Raw genomic sequence first — 6000 nt, 5'->3', positions numbered from 1 at the left:
CCCCACTTAAGGGGTCATGCTCGAACTCAGCAGTGTCAGTACATGTTTGGTTTGACATTATCATGCCTGAATGCCATCTGGTTCCCCTGCACAATAATAGGGAGTACTGTTTGCACATGGAGAACTAGGCCTCCCTTGGGATTTGGGTGTTGATGTTCACCTTATTTATGGTAAAGTGAAGGATGTGCCTTTGCTCTTTCTCCTTTTTTAAAAAATTGTCTACATTACAAATAACATGGAGGACATGGGGAGATGGGGAGGAGAAGGGAGTTGAGGGAAATTCGAAGGATAGATGAGCCATGAGAGACTATGGACTCTGAAAAATAATCTCAGGGTTTTGAAGGGGTGGGGGGTGGGAGGTTGGGGGAACCAGGTGGTGGGTATTATGGAGGGCATGTATTGCATGGAGCACTAGTTGTGGTGCATAAACAATGAATTCTGTTACACTGAAAAGAAATAAAATAAAAAAAAACAAGGGCAAAAAAAATTGTCTACTTTCAACTGTGTCTATAAAAGCTTACTGCCTCTTTAAAAAGGAGCATAAGGAATAACATAGAGGACATTAAGAGAAGGAAAGGAAAAGTGAATTGGGGGAAATCGTAGGGGAAGATGAACCATGAGAGACTGTGGACTCTGAGAAACAAACTGAGGGTTTTGGAGGGGAGCAAGGTGGGGGGTTGGGTGATTCTGGTAGTGGTATAAAGGAGGTCACAATTGCATGGACCACTGGGTGTGATGCATAAACAATGAATATTGGAACACTGAAAAAAATAAAATTAAATTTAAAAAAAATTTTAAAAAGAAAAATAAATAAATAAATAAATAAATAAATAAAATTAAAAATTAGTATTAAAAGAAACTTGAAGGGACACCTGGGTGGCTCTGTTGGTTGGACGGCTGCCTTTGGCTCAGGTCATGATCCCCGAGTCCTGGGATTGAGTCCTGCATTGGGCTCCCAGCTCCATGGGGAGTCTGCTTCTCCCTCTGACCTTCTCCTCGCTCATGGTCTCTCTCACCTTCTCTCTCTCAAATAAATAAATAAACTCTTTGAAACAAATAAAAGAAACTTGAGAAATGCTTTTTTTTTCTTTGGTTAAATATACACTAGGAAAGGAGGTGCCTAGTTGGGTCAGTCAGAACTTGATTCTTGATCTCAGGCTGGTGAGTTGAAGTTTCACATTGAATGTAGAACTTAATTGTGAAAATATCCAGTAGCAGAATTACTGGATCATAGTGTAATTCTGTTCTAAAATTTTTGAGGAACTGGGGCGCCTGAGTGGCTCAGTGGTTTAAGCCTCTGCCTTCGGCTCAGGTCATGATCTCAGGGTCCTGGGATCGAGCCCCGCATCGGGTTGTCGGCTCAGCTGGGAGCCTGCTTCCTCCTTTCTCTCTGCCTGCCTCTCTGCCAGCTTGTGATCTCTCTCTCTCAAATAAATGAATAAATAAAATCTTTAAAAAGAATAAAAAATAAAATTTTTGAGGAACTTGCATTGTGTTTTGCATAGTGTGTGTATCAATTGACATTTCCACTAACAATGCAGGAGAGTTCCCTTTTCTTCATATCTTCACCAACACTTGTTTTTCTTATATTTTCTATTTATATGTCTTTACAGGTATAAAGTGATATCTCATTGACATTTTAATTTGTATTTTCCTGATGATTAGTGATACTAATAGTCTTTTCATGTGTCTGTTGGTCATCTGTATGTCTTCTTTGGAAAAGTATCCATTCAGGTCTCTGCCCATTTTTTAATTGGATTATTTGGTTTCTTGCATTGAGTTGTGTAAATTCTCTATGTATTTTGAATATTAAGCCTTTATTGATATATCACTTTCAGACATCCTCTCCCATTCCATAGGTTGCTTTTTTTTTGGTTGTTGATGGTTTCCTATTCTGTGCACAAGCATTTTTTGTTACATGAATTTGCAAAGATATATGCACCCCTATGACAAACGGAGAAAGAATATGTGGTGTTATGTATATACAATGGACCATTATTCATCTGTAAAGAAGAATGGAATCTTGCCATTTATAAAAACATGGCTGGAGTGGGAGGGTATAATGTTAATTGAAATATGTCGGTCTGAGAAAAACAAATGCCATATGTTTTCACTTTAATGTAGATTTTAAGAATTAAAAAAATAAGAAGAAAAAAGTCAAAGCAAACAAGCAAATAAGTAACAAAATGAAACAAAAACAAAACACCCCAGACTCTTAAATACAGGGAACAAACTGGTGGTTACCAAAGAGGAGATGGGTAGGGGAATGCGTGATCTAAATAAAGGGAATTAAGAATACACTGATCTTGAACACTGAGAAATATGTGGAATTGTTAAGTCACTGTATTGTACACCTGGCAGTAATACAAAAGCACTGTATGTTCATTATACATTAAAAAAAAAAAAGATAACAGAAGCCTGGGTGGCTTAGTTGGTTAAGCATGTACATTTGGAAGAGGTCATGATTTCAGGGTCCTGGGATCCAGCCCTGCATCAGGATCCCTGCTAGGAGGACATATGCTTCTCTCTCTCCTTTTGCCCCTCCTTACCTTGTGCTCTCTCTCACTCTAACTCTCAAATGAATTAATAAATTTCTTTAAAAAAAGATAAGACAATGAATGCCCTTCCCTTAAGAAGCTTATATTCTGGGGTGCCTGGGTGGCTCAGTGGGTTAAGCCTCTGCCTTTGGTTCAGGTCATTTTCTCAGGGTCCTGGGATCAAGTCCTGCATTGGGCTGTCTGCTAAGCAGGGAGCCTATTTCCCCCCCTCTCTCTGCCTGTCTCATTGCCTATTTGTGATCTCTGTCTATTAAATAAATAAATAAAATCTTAAATAAAAGAAGCTTATATTCTTTTTTTTTGAAGTTTCCTTCATTTTTTTAGTATCTTTTTTAACTTTATTTTATTTTTTTCAGTGTTCCAAGATTCATTGTTTATGCACTACACACAGTGCTTCATGCAATTCATGCCTTCCTTAATACCACCAGGATCACTCAAACGCCCACCCCCCTCCTTTCCAAAACCCTCAGTTTGTTTCTCAGAGTCCACAGTCTCTCATGGTTTGTCTCCCCCTCTAATTTCCTCCAACTCACTTCTCCTCTCCTTCTCCCAATGTCCTCTGTGTTATTCCTTATGCTCCACAAGTAAGTGAAACCATATGATAGTTGACTCTCTCTGCTTGACTTATCTCACTCAGCATAATCTCCTGCACTCCCATCCATGTTGATACAAAAGTTAAAGTTGGGTATTCATCCTTTCTGAAGGAGGCATAATATTCCATGGTATATACGGACCATATCTTCTTTATCCATTCGTCTGAGGAAGGACATCTTGGTTCTTTCCACAGTTTGGCGACTGTGGCCATGGCTGCTATGAATATTGGGGTACAGATGGCCCGTCTTTTCATGGCATCTGTATCTTGGGGTAAATACCCAGTAGTGCAATTGCAGGGTCATAAGATAGCCCTACTTTTAGTTTCTTTTTTTTTTTTGACTTTTAAAAAAAAATTATTTTCAATGTAACAGTATTCATTGTTTTTGCACCACACCCAGTGCTCCATGCAGTACTTGCCCTCCCTATTACCCACCACCTGGTTCCCCCAACCTCCCACCCCCTGCCCCTTCAAAACCCTCAGGTTGTTCTTCAGAGTCCATGGTCTCTCATGGTTCATCTCCCCTTCCAATTTCCCTCAACTCCCTTCTCCTCTCCATCTCCCCATGTCCTCCATGTTCTTTGTTATCCTCCACAAATAAGTGAAACCATATGGTACTTGACTCTCTCTGCTTGACTTATTTCGCTCAGCATAATCTCTTCCAGTCCCATCCATATTGCTACAAAAGTTGGGTATTCATCCTTTCTGATGGAGGCATAATACTCCACCGTGTATATGGACCACATCTTCCTTATCCATTTGTCCGGTGAAGGGTATCTTGGTTCTTTCCACAGTTTGGCAACTGTGGCCATTGGTGCTATAAACATTGGGATAGAGATGGCTCTTCTTTTCACTACATCTGTATCTTTGGGGTAAATACCCAGTAGTGCAATTGCAGGGTCATAGGGAAGCTCTATTTTTAATTTCTTGAGGAATCTCCACACTGTTCTCCAAAGTGGCTGCACCAACTTGCATTCTCACCAACAGTGTAAGAGGGTTACCCTTTCTCCACATTCTCTCCAACACAGTTGTTTCCTGTCTTGCTAATTTTGGCCATTCTAACTGGTGGAAGGTGGTATCTCAATGTGGTTTTAATTTGAATCTCCCTGATGGCTAGTGATGATGAACAATTTTTCATGTGTCTGATAGCCATTTGTATGTCTTCATTGGAGAAGTGTCTGTTCATATCTTCTGCCCATTTTTTGATATGATTATCTGTTTTGTGTGTGTTGAGTTTGAGGAGTTCTTTATAGATCCTGGATGTCAATCTTTTGTCTGTACTGTCATTTGCAAATATCTTCTCCCATTCCGTGGGTTGCCTTTTTGTTTTGTTGACTGTTTCCTTTGCTGTGCAGAAGCTTTTGATCTTGATGAAGTCCCAAAAGTTCATTTTCGCTTTTGTTTCCTTTGCCTTTGGAGACATATCTTGAAAGAAGTTGCTGTGGCTGATATCGAAGAGGTTACTGCCTATGTTCTCCTCTAGGATTCTGATGGATTCCTGTCTCACGTTGAGGTCTTTTATCCATTTCGAGTTTATCTTTGTGTATGGTGTAAGAGAATGGTCGAGTTTCATTCTTCTACATATAGCTGACCAATTTTCCCAGCACCATTTATTGAAGAGACTGTCTTTTTTCCACTGTATATTTTTTCCTGTTTTGTTGAATATTATTTGACCATAGAGTTGATGGTCCATATCTGGGCGCTCCACTTTGTTCCACTGGTCTATGTGTCTGTTTTTATGTCAGTACCATGCTGTCTTGGTGATCACAGCTTTGTAGAAAAGCTTGAAATCAGGTAACGTGATGCCACCAGTTTTGTTTTTGTTTTTCAACATTTCCTTAGCAATTCAGTGTCTCTTCTGATTCCATACAAATTTTAGGATTATTTGCTCCAGCTCTTTGAAAAATACCAGTGGAATTTTGATCAGAATGACATTAAAAGTATAGATTTCTCTAGGCAGTATAGACATTTTAACAATGTTTATTCTTCCGATCCAAGAGCATGGAATGGTCTTCCATCTGTTTGTGTCTTCTTCAATTTCTTTCATGAGAGTTCTGTAGTTCCTCGGGTACAGATTCTTTGCCTCTTTGGTTAGGTTTATTCCCAGGTATCTTATGGTTCTTGGTGTTATAGTAAATGGAATCGATTCTCTAATTTCCCTTTCTGTATTTTCATTGTTAGTGTATAAGAAAGCCACTGATTTCTGTACATTGACTTTGTATCCTGCCATGTTACTGAATTGCTGTATGAGTTCTAGTGTTTGGGGGTGGAGTCGTTTGGGTTTTCCATATAAAGAATCATGTCATCTGTGAAGAGAGAGAGTTCGACTTCTTCATTGCCAATTTGGATACCTTTTATTTCTCTTTGTTGTCTTATTGCTGTTGCTAGGACTTCTAATGCTATGTTGAACAAGAGTGGTGAGAGTGGGCGTCCTTGTCGTGTTCCTGATCTCAACATGAAGGCTGCAAGCTTTTTCCATTGATGATGATATTAGCTGTGGGTCTTTCATAGATAGATTTTATGAAGTTCAGGAATGTTCCCTCTATCCCTATACTTTGAAGCGTTTTCATCAGGAACGGATGCTGGATTTTGTCAAATGCTTTTTCTGCATCAATTGAGAGAACCATGTGGTTCTTCTCTCTTCTCTTATTGATTTGTTCTATCACATTGATTGATTTGCGAATGTTGAACCATCCTTGTAACCCAGGGATGAATTCCACCTGGTCATGGTGGATAATCTTTTTAATGTGCTGCTGGATCCTGTTTTCTAGGATCTTGTTGAGAATCTTAGCATCCATATTCATCAGTGATATTGGTCTGAAATTCTCCTTTCTGGTAGGGTCTTTGCCT

Source organism: Meles meles, chromosome 7 (genome assembly GCF_922984935.1).
Source record: "Meles meles chromosome 7, mMelMel3.1 paternal haplotype, whole genome shotgun sequence".
Lineage (NCBI taxonomy): Eukaryota > Metazoa > Chordata > Mammalia > Carnivora > Mustelidae > Meles > Meles meles.
This window is presented reverse-complemented; position numbering follows the sequence as displayed.